This window comes from Emys orbicularis, chromosome 8 (assembly GCF_028017835.1).
Source record: "Emys orbicularis isolate rEmyOrb1 chromosome 8, rEmyOrb1.hap1, whole genome shotgun sequence".
Classification (NCBI taxonomy): domain Eukaryota; kingdom Metazoa; phylum Chordata; order Testudines; family Emydidae; genus Emys; species Emys orbicularis.
The window spans coordinates 99,428,744-99,444,058 of record NC_088690.1 but is presented as its reverse complement, the minus strand read 5'-3'; positions in this window follow the sequence as shown (position 1 = coordinate 99,444,058).

Here is a 15,315-nt window from a genome sequence, read left to right as displayed (position 1 = left end):
GGAGCTGGGGATCTACTGAAGACTCCGTTCAGTGTAAATTAGTTATTTTGTTTTCCTGCTAGATTTCTAATATAACTTGGTCTTCCAAGGAGAGAAGCTGAGACTGGAAGCCAGAGGTAGTAAGGGGAAAGGGAAGAACAGATACCTTGGACATGGAGCTGGAGGGAGCACTGGGACTGGTTGATCAAGGAGAGTGGGAACAAGGATTTGAGGCGTGAGCAGAGGCAGATTAAGCTTTTGTGGGTCCCTGGCCCAGAGCAAGTGGGGGTGCCTCTCCAACCCTTCTGCGCTCCTACTGGGGAAATGGGGTCAGGTACGGGGGCTTACCCTGCTCTGTCCAGCACTCCTGCTGGGAAGCAGGGTCGGGGGGGTTCCCCCACTCCCCTTCAGGAGCGCCGGGCGGGTGGGCAGAGTGGGGCAAGCCCCCGCATCTCAACCCCAGTCCCCGCCAGGAGTGCAGGGTGGGTGGAGCTGGGCAAGCCCCTGCACCCCAACCCCGCTCCCCAGCAGGAACGCCAGGCGGGCAGGCAGAGCAGGTTGGGGTGCAGGGGGGCCCATTTTTCTGGGGGTCCCCAATTGGCTGGGACCCCTGGGCATGGGCCCCGTTGGCCCAGTGGCTAATCTGCCACTGGGCATGAGAAGTGGGTCTGATTGGGCAAGGAGATTGGAACTGGGTGTGGGGTGAACGGGAGAGACTGGGGGCATGTCTACACTACGATATTAGGTTGATTTTATAGAAGTCGATCTTTAATAACCAATTTTATACAGTCGCTCGTGTGTGTCCCCACTAAGTGCATTAGGTCGGCGGAGTGCGTCCTCAATACCGTGGCTATCATCGACTCACGGAGTGGTGCACTGTGGGTAGCTAGTCCCCGCTGCCCATCGGAATTCGGGGTTAAGCTCCCAATGCCTGATGGGGCAAAAACATTATCACGGGTGGTTTTGGGTACATGTCGTCGGTCTCCTCCCTCCCTCCTTGAAAGCAATGGCAAACAATCATTTCACGCCTTTTTTCCTGGGTTACCCATGCAGACACCATAGCACAGCAAGCATGGAGCCCGTTCAGCTGCACAATGCTTTTGTGAGCATTGTAAACACCCTGCACTGTATCCTGCAGTATGTGCAGAGCCTAGCTAGGAGCCGCCAGCATGAGGAAGATTGTGAGGAGGACATGGACACAGACGTTCCTGAAAGCATGGGATGTTGCAATTGGGATATCATGGTGGCATTGGGACAGGTTGATATAGTGGAGCGCCGATTCTGGACCCGGCAAACAAGCACAGACTGGTGGGACCATATAGTGTTGCAGGTATGGGATGATTTCCACTGGCTGCGAAACTTTCACATGCATAAGGCCACTTTCATGGAACTTTGTGAGTTGCTTTCCCCCACCCTGAAGCACAAGAATACCAAGATGAGACCTGCCCTGATAGTTGAGAAGCGAGTGGCGATAGCCCTGTGGAAGCTTGCAACGCCTGATTGCTACCAGTCAGTCGGTAATCAATCCGGAGTGGGCATATCTACAGTGGGGGCTGCTGTGATCCAAGTAGCCAGGGCAATCAGTACCCTTCTGCTAAGAAAGGTAGTGACTCTGGGAAATGTGCAGGTCATAGAGGATGGCTTTGCTGCAATGGGGTTCCCTAACTGAGGTGGGGTGATAGACGGAATGCATAACCTTATCTTGGCACTGGATCACCTTGCCAAAGAGTACATAAACCGCAAGGGATACTTCTTAATGGTGTTGCAAGCACTGGTGCATCACAAGGGCCGTTTCACAGACATCAACGTGGGATGGTCGGGAAAGGTGCATGACGCTCGCATCTTTCAGAACTCTGGGCTGTTTGCAAAGCTGCAAGAAGGAACTTCCTTCCCAGACCAGAAAATTACCATTGGGGATGTTGAAATGCCAATAGTTATCCTTGGGGACCCAGCCTACCCCTTGCTCCCATGGCTCATGAAGCCGTACACAGGCAGCCTGGACAGCAGTAAGGAACAGTTCAACTATAGGCTGAGCAAGTGCAGAATGGTGGTAGAATGTGCCTTTGGACATTTAAAGGGGCGCTGGCGCCGTTTGCTGAGTAGGTTATACCTCAGCAAAAGCAATATTCCCATTGTTATTGCTGCTTGCTGTGTGCTCCACAATATCTGTGAGAGTAAGGGGGAGACATTTATGGTGGGGTGGGAGGTTGAGGCAGATTGCCTGGTGGCCAGTTTCGAACAGCCAGACACCAGGGCAATTAGAAGAGCACACCGAGGCGTGCTGCGCATCAGAGAGGCTTTGAAAAACAGTTTCATGACTGACCAGGCTACAGTGTGACAGTTGTGTGTGTTTGTCCTTGATGCAAACCCGCCCCCTCTGGTGAATGTACTTTCCTGTAAGCCAATCCCCCCACCCCCTTCGACCACAGCTGGCACAAGAAATAAAGTCCCTATTGTTCTGAATCCATTCATTCTTTATGTATTTAAAAAACTTGAGATCACTGGCAAAGCTGACTAGTAAAAGGAAGCCCGAGTGTACAAAGGGTTTGATAATGGGGTGGGTGGGGGAGGAGGGAAGGACAAGGCCACACTGCTTATTGTAGCCACACTACAAATCAAAGCTGTTTGAATAGGCTTCTGTTGCTTGGGCCATCCCCTGGAGTTGAGTGGCAGGGTGGCCGGAGCCTCCCCCACCCCGCGTTTTGGGTGTCTGGGTGAGGAGGATATGGAACATGGCGAGGAAGGCAGCACCTCCTCCTGCGTGTTCCGATCACGCTCATTGTATGCTTTCCTGGCCTCTGCTAGCAAATGCCTCCATGCATTCAGCTGTGCCCTATCAGTGCAGGAGGACTGCATGAGCTCTGAAAACATGTCATTGCGAGTGCGTTTTTTTCGCCTTCTAATCTGCGATAACCTCAGGGATGGAGTTGATGCGGGTAGCATAGAAGCATTTTCAGCTGCAGGGGGGGAAAAGGGGAGAGTAGACTTTTAAGAAGATCCTTTTGTTCTCAAAAATGTGAGACTCTTTCACAGTGAATCAAGCAATCATTCTGGGATGCATTAACAGGTGTGTTGTGAGCAAGACAAGAGAAGTCATTCTTCCGCTCTACTCTGCGCTGGTTAGGCCTCAGCTGGAGTATTGTGTCCAGTTCTGGGCACCGCATTTCAAGAAAGATGTGGAGAAATTGGGGAGGGTCCAGAGAAGAGCAACAAGAATGATTAAAGGTCTTGAGAACATGACCTATGAAGGAAGGCTGAAAGAATTGGGTTTGTTTAGTTTGGAAAAGAGAAGACTGAGAGGGGACTGATAGCAGTTTTCAGGTATCTAAAAGGGTGTCATAAGGAGGAGGGAGAAAACTTGTTCACCTTAGCCTCTAAGGATAGAGCAAGAAGCAATGGGCTTAAACTGCAGCAAGGGAGGTTTAGGTTAGACATTAGGAAAAAGTTCCTAACTGTCAGGGTGGTTAAACACTGGAATAAATTACCTAGGGAGGTTGTGGAATCTCCATCTCTGGAGATATTTAAGAGTAGATTAGATAAATGTGTATCAGGGATGGTCTAGACAGTATTTGGTCCTGCCATGAGGGCAGGGGACTGGACTCGATGCCCTCTCGAGGTCCCTTCCAGTCCTAGAATCTATGAATCTATGAAAGCAATTCACAGCAGACCGCACATGTGTTTTAGGTACAAGGACGCATTTTGCCTTTTATATTGAGCGCCTGCCGGTATGGTGACACATCACACACGGCTGGGCAACAGAATTCGGTTTCCAGGAAGCCATGGTAAGCCAAAGGGTACGTGGGGTTGGCTTCTTTCGCCTAACATGTGGGAATGGTTTCAAACTGCAGCGCCCTCCTTTCCTATAGCAAACAATGCCAGTTGTGTTTGCCGTTTAAAAGGAGGGGCTGTGTTTAAAAGGAGGGCCAGCGGTTTTGGGGTGGATGTGCAGCAGACCCCTCCCCCGTGTGGCTATTCTCTGGGATGATCCCTTTTAGCCAAGCGCAAACAGCCCAGCATGAACGGGGTCTAATGTGTCGGGGATCACCAAATAGAGGGGATTACTGTTCCCTTACAAAACTTCCCCTATTTCAACCAGGTGACCATGAATGATATCACTCTCCTGAGGCTGACAGAAAGATAAAGACCAAATGTTGCATGAATGCGACCAAAACCCAGGACCATTCGCTGCCATGCTTTGTGCTGCAATAATTCCAGACCACTTGCCTCTGGCTTAGCGTAGTAAAGTGTCCTACCGTGGAGGACGAAATAAGGCAGCCCTCCCCAGAAACCTTCTGCAAGGGTTTCAGAGTACCTCCAGGAGAGCTTCATGGAGATGTCCTTGGAGGATTCCCACTCCATCCCCAGACACGTTAACAAACTTTTCCATTAGCTGTACTGGCCGCAAATGCATCCCAATTGCTCAGGGAAAATTAAACATTAAACACAATTGCTTTTAACCCCTGTAGTGTCGTTACAAATGTGCACTCACCAGAGGTGCCATCTCCGCCTTCAGGGTCCGGGAACAATAGGCCCTGGGATGGTATTGGCTCCAGGGTGAAGAGCAGGTCCTGGCTGCTGGGGAGAAAGGATTCTCTGCTTGCCTGCTGCGCATTCTCCTCCTCTTCCTCATCCACAAAATCCTCATCTGTGTTGCGTGAGGCTGCCACCTTGCAGGTGTCCACAGAGAGTATTTGGGTACTGGTAGGGTCCCCCCCTAGAATGGCATGCAGCTGATCATAGAAGCGGCCTGTCTGGGGCTCTGCCCCAGAGCGACCGTTTGCCTCTTTTGTCAGGTTTGCCTGAGCTCCTTGACTTTCACACGGCACTGCTGTGTGTCCCTGGTGTAGCCTCTATCCACCATGACCTGTGCGATTTTGGCATATATATCAGCATTTCTTCTGCTGGATCAGAGTTTTGCCTGCACAGATTCTTCTCCCCACACTGCAATCAGATCCAGTGTCTCCCATTCACTCCATGCTGGAGCTCGTTCGCGATTCTGGAACTGCATGGTCACCTGTTCTGCTGAGCTCGCCACGCTGACCAAACAGGAAATGAAATCCAAAAGTTCCCGGTGCTTTTCCCCTGTACCTGGCTAGTATATCAGAGTTGAAAGTGCTGTCCAGAGCAGTCACATTGGAGCACTCTGGGATAGCTCCTGGAGGCCAATACCATAGAATTGCACAGCACTGCGTCTACACTACCCCAAATTAGACCCAGGAGGGTCGATTTTAGCGCTACTCCCCTCGTCGGGGAGGAGTACGGTGGTCGATTTTAAGGGCCCTTTAGGTCGGCAGACCCTTTAGGTTGGTTGTGAAGACGCATTCATTATAAAATCGACCTAACGCAGCTAAATTTGACCTAACCTTGTAGTGTAGACCAGGCCTGGGACTCAGAGTGGCCCAAACGGGAGGCTATGACTGGCTGGGCAATGAGACTGGTACTGGGATGAGAAACCTGAAGAGTAGAGACAGAGACTGGCTAGCCAAGAAGAATGGGACTGGGATGTCCTTGAGGGTGGGGAAAAACAGGCAGAAGGGTCTGTGACTATAAGAGAACACTCCCCTCCAGATCCTGGAATGGAACCTCAAATTTCTGAGTCTCGCCATTCCTCTGCTGGCAGCAAATATCTGTGAAACCCACTGGAAAAATGTCTGTCTCATCACCCTCTCATGCTGGTCTAGAGTGGATAACAACCTATTATTGCTATAAATGACTCTGTTCGCTCATGTGGCAGAAGTCTACGTGATGGATCTAAAAGTTCCAGTCCCACCAATGAACCATGTCAAGATGATGCCCCATGATGGAATTCATTTTTTGAGTTTGCTTTTTTTTAAAACCTATGAAATTATACACACACACAAACTATGTTAAAAGATTATTAAGACTGCAAAGTCAAGCACTCAAAAGTTAGGAAATGCCAGAATTCAGACACAGCTGTGATTCATCCCAAGAGCAGGGCCATCCTGTGTACTGAATGAGGCATGGGTAATGTGCAAAAAATTAGCATGTGATCATGTAAACAAACACTGCATCCAATTGCCAAATTAAGGCAACTTTTCGAATGCTTGACTTTGCAACCTTAATAATGTTCTTTTAACATAGCGCTTTTGTATGTAATTATTAAATAGAATAGAGTCAGTGGTCTTCAGTTACAGTATTTGTTATCCAGACAACAAAAACCAGCATTTAAACAGGCCCATAAACAGAATACAGGCTACCATCAGGTTCACTTCTCTAATTTAATAGGATGGTTTTAGTTATAGAATGTAACACAGAATACTGCACAATGTTAAACAGTTACTCTGTTACTAGGACAAAATCAGCACCTGTAGCCTTATGGGAGTAGCTTTCTGCTCCTGGGGTTAGAAAGTTCAGTTCGTGTGACACATAGTCATGTGAAAATGCAAACATACCTATTTAAGTCTAAATTTCCACTCTCTTTGTCTTTCCTAAACATAGATAGGCGTTTGCCTACAGAAATGCAGAAGCAACCAACTTTTCCTTAATTTTGGCTCACGACACGACGATAATGATTTCCCCTGTAGGCAGTGCAGTTTCCCCCCCCATCCTCCTCTCCATGGCACTAACTCATAACACCCATAAGCCCAATTTAAAAATCTAGACATGCCAATAAAATAATGTCCATGATACAGCTGATGCGCCTGGCAGCCATCACGGATTAATTGCAATCACACAGTTAAACTCTGTTTTATGTTTGTTTGTTCAGGTATCTTGATTCTGGTGGAGCCATTGTATATAATTGTTTTTATGCCTGAATATTTCTACATTCCCCAAATCATACTTAGCTAGTGGATCTGGCCCATAGACTTTGCTGATTTACACCTGCTGAGAAGCAGGCCCATTGGTTTATTTTAGCTGCGCTAATGTCTATCATATAGATTATGCCCCTTTAGTAGTCTCAAGGTGCCTCAGATGCAACTCATGCCATAAAGATATGTATGAACATAATCCCTCACCCATGTGTAATCTTTTCTTATTGTACGTGATTCATTGTTTCTTGAAGGCAAAATCCATGCAGAGCTCTTAGAATATCACCTACAAATATCTGGTACTGGTGACTGGATTTAAAACAATTATCAGGAAAGGGGGCACTGTTTATGGAGTCATTGTGTAGTATAAATAATTCCTGGGAAAAGCTTGATAATGTAATAACGTAATAACACAGAAAACATAGCATTCATTGGCACTGATCCTAGCTCATTACTGGAAACTTTCCAATAGATGGAAACAAGGCGGAATGGTAGAATGTACAGGATGGATGGAGGAATACATATTAAAACTGTAATTCTTTCGATTTCCAAGTAGAAATCCCCCTTTTTTCTCCCTCCACAATTTTTTTAAGACCTCTGAGCAGACAATTATAGCTGTACCTAAAATATACATGTCCCACTGTGGGCTATCGCTCTACAAAGGAAGATGAGAAAGGGACCATTATACAGGTCAGATATTTGGCGGGAGGGAGGGAAGGTGTACAATAGAGTAACAGAATATATCTCAGAGATAACACTGAATGAACCTTACAAGTGGGGAAGTTTGAACATATAGGGTAAAACAGGAGCCAAACTGGATGTCAAATTTAGGTATCTAAATAGGGATTTAGGAGCCTAAGTGGCCCGATTTTCCAAAGCAGTGGCCACACAGCAGTATTGGTGGAACAACAGTCACATCAGGACATGAACACCAATCATGAGATGTAACGGGCTGTGCATACAATCAGCCTGGGAAACAGCCTGTTACACAGATATTGGAGGGTAAAGGCGGAGAACGGGGAAGGAGACTGTTACAGTGGCACTTGTCTGCTATAGCTATTGAATCATATCACGGTATTAATTACAAGGGCATCTCAGGCATCCTGTTCCCCCCATACCTCCCACAGTGTCTGGTGGCTCCAGTCTCAGTTCATCAGCTGGGCTGCTATGACTTGCTCCGGAGTTGGGAATTCCTTGCTGATATGGGCTGGGGAAATACTGAGGGCTTTAAGCAAGCATCCCAATACATACCTTTCTTGGCACAGGGAACTGCCTATAACATGGCCCACATGTTCCAGCACTTCAACCAACATTCGCACTAGACTTCGGACAAAGGACTCACTCCCCCTAAGCCAGAGAACGGGCAACTTTATTCAGTGACCAGCAACCTCTTGCCTTACCTCACTACTCACAGATTGACTCTCAGGAGAATGCTGACAGTGGTTAGTCTCCTTTAGGGCTCTTTCTCTTCCTGTTCTTCCCTTACATTCTCTTTAGCCTCCCTAATCCATGATGAGCTTTTTCTGGAGCAGCTACAGCAATCCCTGATTCCAGCTTTTCACAGGCCTCAATTAGGTTCTTGTATTATTAACCATGGTAATTAATAACATGCTCACCACAGTTTCCAATCATTCTACAACACTTCCAGAACAAGAACCTTTGCCCAGCACCCCTTTAAAGCCCTCCTCCCACTGCTTAAAGGAAAAGGAGACAGTACATGGAGAATGTGGGACATTTCTGTATTATTTTTATGACAATTATGTGTGACTCGGTTTACCCATTCCCTTTTGTATCTCTTGGTTTCAAGGAGATAACATCTTTGGAGAGTCAGACCCAGGGAAGAGGGGAATGAACTGGGTGGGGGTCACATAGACATGTCTGATTTGGTACGAACGAACTATCAAGAATAATTAATATGTGAATAAAATTACGTTGGAGATACAATGGAGACCAACGAGTGGACCATTAATGTTTTAACAGCTGCTGGCCAAGGGGACTTTTTGGAATATGGACGGGCAATTACCTGCCTGACCATCACCCCTCCCCTGGGTGCTACATGTGAAAACAGCATGGCTGGGACTTGAAACACAGGACACAGTTGTTAAGGGACTTGTATACAAAACTTAGTCTCCCAGCGGGAGAGGGGATTCCAATCCAGAACAGTTGGGCAGGGCCAGGGAGCCATGCTGCAGGCATGCAGCCTGCCTTTCAGGTCAGCGCAAAGAGGGCCCCTCCTAACCACACCAAGGGAAGCTGATAGGTTAGGTGAGAGTTATGCATTTAGGCCAGTGTTTCCCGATCTTGTTCCGCCGCTTGTTTAGGGAAAGCCCCTGGCGGGTCGGGCCGGTTTGTTTACCTGCCGCACCTGCAGGTCCGGCCGATCATGGCTCCCACTGGCCACGGTTCACTGCTCCAGGCCAATGGGAGCTGCTGGAAGTGGCGGCCAGTACGTCCCTCGGCCTGTGCCACTTCCAGCAGCTCCCACTGGCTTGGAGCAGCGAACCACGGCCAGTGGGAGCCGCGATCGGTCGGACCTGCAGACGCGGCAGGTAAACAAACCGGCCCGGCCCGCCAGGGGCTTTCCCTACACAAGTGGCGTCCCACGTTTGGGAAACACTGATTTAGGCTTTTTCTTTACCATTTTAATCCAATGGCCCTGAACACTATATTCCTGTTGACTATTAAATAATGTCCTGTTTTGAAAAGGCTGACTTGTGTCACTGCAAATATTTGCTGCTTGCATAATTCCCAAGAAGGTAAGTCTACAACACGGGTCGAGGCTCATTTGGACCTGCTGAAGGAGCCCTGGTGAGAAACAGAGGTGCTAAACGACCTTGACAAATGGGAGAACTGGTCTGAAAATCAACAAAATGAAGTTCAGTTCAGATAAGCACAAAGTACTTCGTTTAAGAGGAAAAATCAAATGCACAACTATGAAATGGGGAATAACTGGGTGGGTGGTAGGACTGCTGAAAAAGATCTGGGGTTATAAAGGATCACAAATTAAAAATGAGTCAACAATGTGATGCAGTTGTGAAGGAGGCTGGTGTCATTCTGACGTGTATTAACAGGAGTGTCATAGGGTCCCACTCTATTCAGCATTGGTGAGGCCTGTTGGAGTACTTGTCCAATTCTGGGCACCACACCTTGGGAATGGTGGGTGGATGGGTTGAAGAGGGTCCAAAGGAGAGCAATGAAGGTAATGGAAAGTTTAGAAAACCTGACCTCTGAGAAAAGATTAAAAGAACTGGGTATGTTTAGCCTTGAAAACAGAAGACTGCGGGAGAAGCTGAAGTCTTCAAATATGTTAAGGGCTATTATAAGGAGGACTATGATAAAATTATTCTCAATGTTCACTGAAGGTAGGACAGCAAGTGAGATTTAGGTTAGATATGAGGAAAATCTTTCTAACTATAAGGATAGCTAAGCTCTGGAATAAGCTTCCAAGGGAGGTTGTAGAATTCCCATTATTGGAGGTTTTTAAGAACAGGCTGGACAAACCCTTGTCAGGGATGGTCTATATTTACTTGGTCATGCTTCAATGCAGGGGGCTGGACTTGATAACTTCTTGAGGTTCCTTCCAGCCCTACGTTTGTAAGATTCTAGGAATGCAGCGACCCAGTCTTGGAGTAGCAGAATTGCATAGATCCTCCTGGGGCAAAGTGGAGGTCCAGGGCCCGCCACTAATGGTACACTCCCGGGAAAACTTCTGAAGGGTTGGAGGCATAGCAGGCCTGGCAATATCTTGATACAGTGACAGAACATTTCCCCATAAATGAGAGATGCTACAAATTCTGCAACAGAAAACCTCAGGGTTATTCTTTTAACGTGCCAAATTTAAAAAGAGACACTGGGCATATAGGTGCCCTGCATGTATACTGCAAAGGGTACTTTGATGGCTTACATACTGTGTCTTGTGATGGAGCATGTGAGGGACACATCATAGGCCAGAACCAGTCTGCCCTGATTTCAGCCCACCAGCCCTACAAATAATGAAGACACATTTTCAAGCAACGACTGGTTGCCTAAGAAGCCAGATGCTGCTCTCACTGGATCTAATATAGATTCTATTTAGGTCTTGTGGGTCCTTCAAGGGGTTCAGAATTCCTCTTCAGGTTGTCTGGGGTGAGGGAAAGCCATTGCTCTTGCTGACTGACTGAGCTGATCAGAGCTCATGGACCACATCCTTCAACAGCTATTTGAGAGGAATATGTGTTAAGCGGTCTGTTTGCTCTCCAAAGGAAGAGAGCAGTAACTAGTCCAAAAGGCGCTTGTGACTGAGAAGACAGAGCAGTGAGCCCTGAAACAGCAGAGTTACTCTGCTTACACTAATTTGATCTTGGGGACTGTTCAGACTGTACACTCTGCAGCTCATGACTTGGTTGATTTGGAATTGTCACATGAGCCACAACAAACACTAAAAAAAACGGAAAGCACAGAGAAACACGGTTTACTAAACTTTGATATTTGGGGCGTGTCTGTTCAGTTGCACTTCCACATGATCAATGACATCAGCAACATCTCAAAGAACCTATGTCAGCTTATGTATTTGTATAGTACCATGCACAATGGGGCTCTGATCCTGAATGAGGTCTTTGAGTGCTACTGCAATACAAATAGTAATGAAAACCTGAGACGCTTAAGAAGCCCAAGTTACTTCGAATCTTAAGGATGTGGTTTTCAAAGTTTTATTTTTCTCATGAAAGGCTGACCTCATTTGCTTTTTATTTTCTACTACTTTAAATAAATGTACAATCATGTAATAGTTGTCCAATAAAACATGACAAAGACAAGTGGGGATCGGGGGAAGAAAAGCATTCGAAATTCTTACTTAAACTGCATTTTGGCATATGTGCGGCTATCACATAATAAGTAATCTGATTACCATTAAACCCACCAAACAGTTGTGTACAAAAGGAGGAAAATACTTATTCTTATCAGGTAGTGCTATCCAAAATAATGTCATCAGGACCTATACTATCATCTTCACTTAAAAGAGAGCTCACCGTGTCCTAATAATGCTAAGAAGATCTGGTCTAATCTTGAAAAAAATATTACAAAACAATCTTAGGATCTTGAATAAGTTTTAGTTTTGCCAGAAATCATGTGAGAGCCTGGAACCTTAATGACAAGGATTCAGTATCAATGATTTGCTACTGCAATTTTGAGTGGATTTGCTAATATAAGAGGAGAAAAATCTTTATTTAAAAATTGTATGTTACTCTTCCTACTCCATATAGTAGTCATGCTAGAATACCCAGACCCATGGCAGTATCAGAGTCAGTATGACTCTTCCAGATGAGCCAGACAATGATATAATTGGGGAAGATTTTTTAAAAGCATTCTTAAAGTATTCTAAAAACAGTCCATAAGGGTGGGGGGTAAATGTGGTAATGGACTTAAATAAACAGGAAATGATCTCAATTTATTCCTCCCCTTCCAAAGATTCTGTGATACCTTGTATACTTATAATGGTTGGTTTTATAAGCTTTTCTTTTACTTCATTATGTACAGAAGCATTAGCTCTCACCAGTTAAGGCTCTTTGTCCCAGAGCAAACATTTCTGATGAGAGCAGATCCAATTTTTGTATCTTTAGAGATTGTAGAGGGTTGAAACTCAGCAGCTAGAATTATTTCTGGTGTCGCTTTTGGAATGGCTCCTGTTGCTATTCATTTACGATTACGTTTCTGACGTAACTGGAGGGGCTCCAAAGCAGTAATGGCCACGAGACACGTAGCCTCCTCATTGCACCACTAATCCCTGGTAGTGCTGTGTTAAAATCACCTTCTTGGTGTTCTGCCCTGTGGTTTGTTTTGTTTTAAAGGAAGGATAATCAAGGAAGGGAGAGCAAATAAGTCTTTTACATGCACAAAAATGCAATCTGAAGGTTACAATTCTAAGGATTTAAAGGAGAAAAAAAAATCACCCAAACTGGAGAAACGTGTGGAGGGCTGAGCTAGCCATCTGCCCCCAACCACCAAAAAAATAATGGAAAATACACAATTGGTAATGTCATCAATAAAGCTAAGCAACAGCAGCAGATAAAAGAGGCCAATTCTCCATTGCCCAAGTGCACCTTTATGCTGCTATGATGGGGGAGAAGGGGCCATGAAGGCAACTGAAGAATATCCTTAATATATGGGGTTTCGCCAGATGCCAGAGAGCTAGCTCGGCTATATGCCTTGTAGCCCCGACGGCAGAGACGTAGGGTTTGGCGGAGTGCTGCTGAACTCCAGTTATTCTTTAATATTGTGACTGACCCTGGGGGTTGTTGCAGGTGTGTATAAATTAGCACTTCCTTGAGTGGGCTCTAACTTGTGCTGGGAGCCAGGTAGGCCATGTAATGTCCCTCGTTTATGGGGAGGCAGAAAGATGGCACAAAACCCACCATAGTCCCATCCTTCCCTTCCCTCCGTTCCTGTGCTGTGCGGTACTGAGTTTAGATCATCACAGCCAAAAAAGTTTAGCCATCCACTTCTTTGAAATTGCTTCCAAACTCTCTAAGGAGGAGAACAAGCAACAGTGTCATGATATTGAAGAGAGAGAGAGCTGCCAGTTACACTTACTAGGAAGAAGATGACATTGCACCTGGGTGTGGCCAGCTGGAGGAAGCCTCAAACCAGAAACAGCAGGCAGTGTTCAAATTTGGATTAATACAATAGCATTCAGCTAAATAGGGGTATTCCTGAAATGTTCTCTCTTACTTTCTGATCTTTGCCTTTTATTACTCACCTGTTGGAACTTGGAACTTTTTTGTTTTCTGGACAGCATCGCTATATTTATTTTGAATGCAGGGATTTTGCAAGTTCAACACTTTCGGGGTGCAAAGTAGGGAAAATAGATGCTCAGTTCTGGTTACCCAGGATTACGTTGGCACATTCAACGTGCAGAATGGGTGCAGCAGCCACCCTGAAAATTCCAGTTACAAGATCTCCAAGCTGGCTGCCTGGGGCTGTCATCAATTTGTGTCTCAGCTGCTCAGTGAGAGGGTAATAAATCAGGGCATAACTTAAATGTTACATATAGACTGTACAGATGTTCCCAGGCCATAACTGCCACTGCCAGGGTTCTGACAGGCAATAATTCAGGGCAAAGGAACACAAGATGCCACTGACATGGTGTGCCAGCCTCTCCCAAAGAGCACCCAACGCATTCAGGGAGATTGAGTGAGACAAACACATTGAGCTGAAAATACCAGAGCCCCAAAAACCCTTTTAGCTGCAAATGTTTTAAGGAATTCTGGTCATAGTTGTAACCGTTTGTATGAGGCACTATTAAAATTGTCTGTTGCAAATTTAGTATTTTTTTCCTGTTTGCCAATTAATTGTGATCAGACATGGTCTTTTATAAACCTATTGATCAGCCATCATTATTGAGGAAACAATTTTATGCAAATTTCAGTTTGTGGGTTGCTAGTAATCCACACACCTCCTGGGTGTGGTGTTCTGTCCCATCTAGTGGCACCAAGACCACTGAGAGAGAGAAATTAAAAATAAAATAAAAACAAGTCTGCTCTACAGCCTTAGCTAAGAGCCAGTTGGCTTGAGGCTCATGCAATAAACTCCAGAGGTCCCAGGTTCGATCCCGCCTGACGACGACAGGGGTCTGTGGGTGTTACATTAGCATGTTTCACATTAATTGTTCAAGATGTGTGATTGGCCAGCTACATCACGTTGTTTTTTTCAGCTCTCTGAGTGTTGACTGAAACTTTTTAAATGTAGAAGAATAATGAAATAGCAAATACCCATCTCAAATGAAGAGAAGAAGTATTTGCATGTGAACACATTTACTCACATGAGGGGAAATTATACCCTGCAGAGATGAGCAGCACAAAGCTTCTCTACACATTACATCCTCGAAAGAGGGCTTATGCAGACTTAACGGAGGGAAGGGAAGGATGGGACTATGGTGGATTTTGTGCCATCTTTCTGCCTCCCCATAAACGAGGGACACTATATGGCCTACCTGGCTCCCAGCACAAATTAGAGCCCACTCAAGGAAGCGCTAATTTATACACACCTGCAACAACCCCCAGGGTCAGTCACAATAATAAAGAATAACTGGAGTTCAGCAGCACTCCGGCCAAACCCTATGTCTCTGCCGTCGGGGCTACAAGGCATATAGCCGAGCTAGCTCTCTGGCATCTGGCGAAACCCATATATTAAAGATATTCTTCAGCTGCCTTCATGGCCCCTTCTCCCCCATCATAGCAGCATAAAGGCGCACTTGGGCAATGGAGAATTGGCCTCTTTTATCTGCTGCTGTTGCTTAGCTTTATTGATGACATTACCAATTGTGTATTTTCCATTATTTGTTTTGGTGGTTGGGGGCTAGCTCAGCCCTCCACACATTTCTCCAGTGTAGGTGATTTTTTTCTCCTTTAAATCCTTAGAATTGTAACCTTCGGATTGCATTTTTATGCATGAAAAAGACTTATTTGCTCTCCCTTCCTTGATTATCCTTCCTTTAAAACAAACCAAAACAAACCAAAGGGCAGAACACCAAGAAGGTGATTTTAACACAGCACTACCAGGGATTAGTGGTGCAATGAGCAGGCTACGTGTT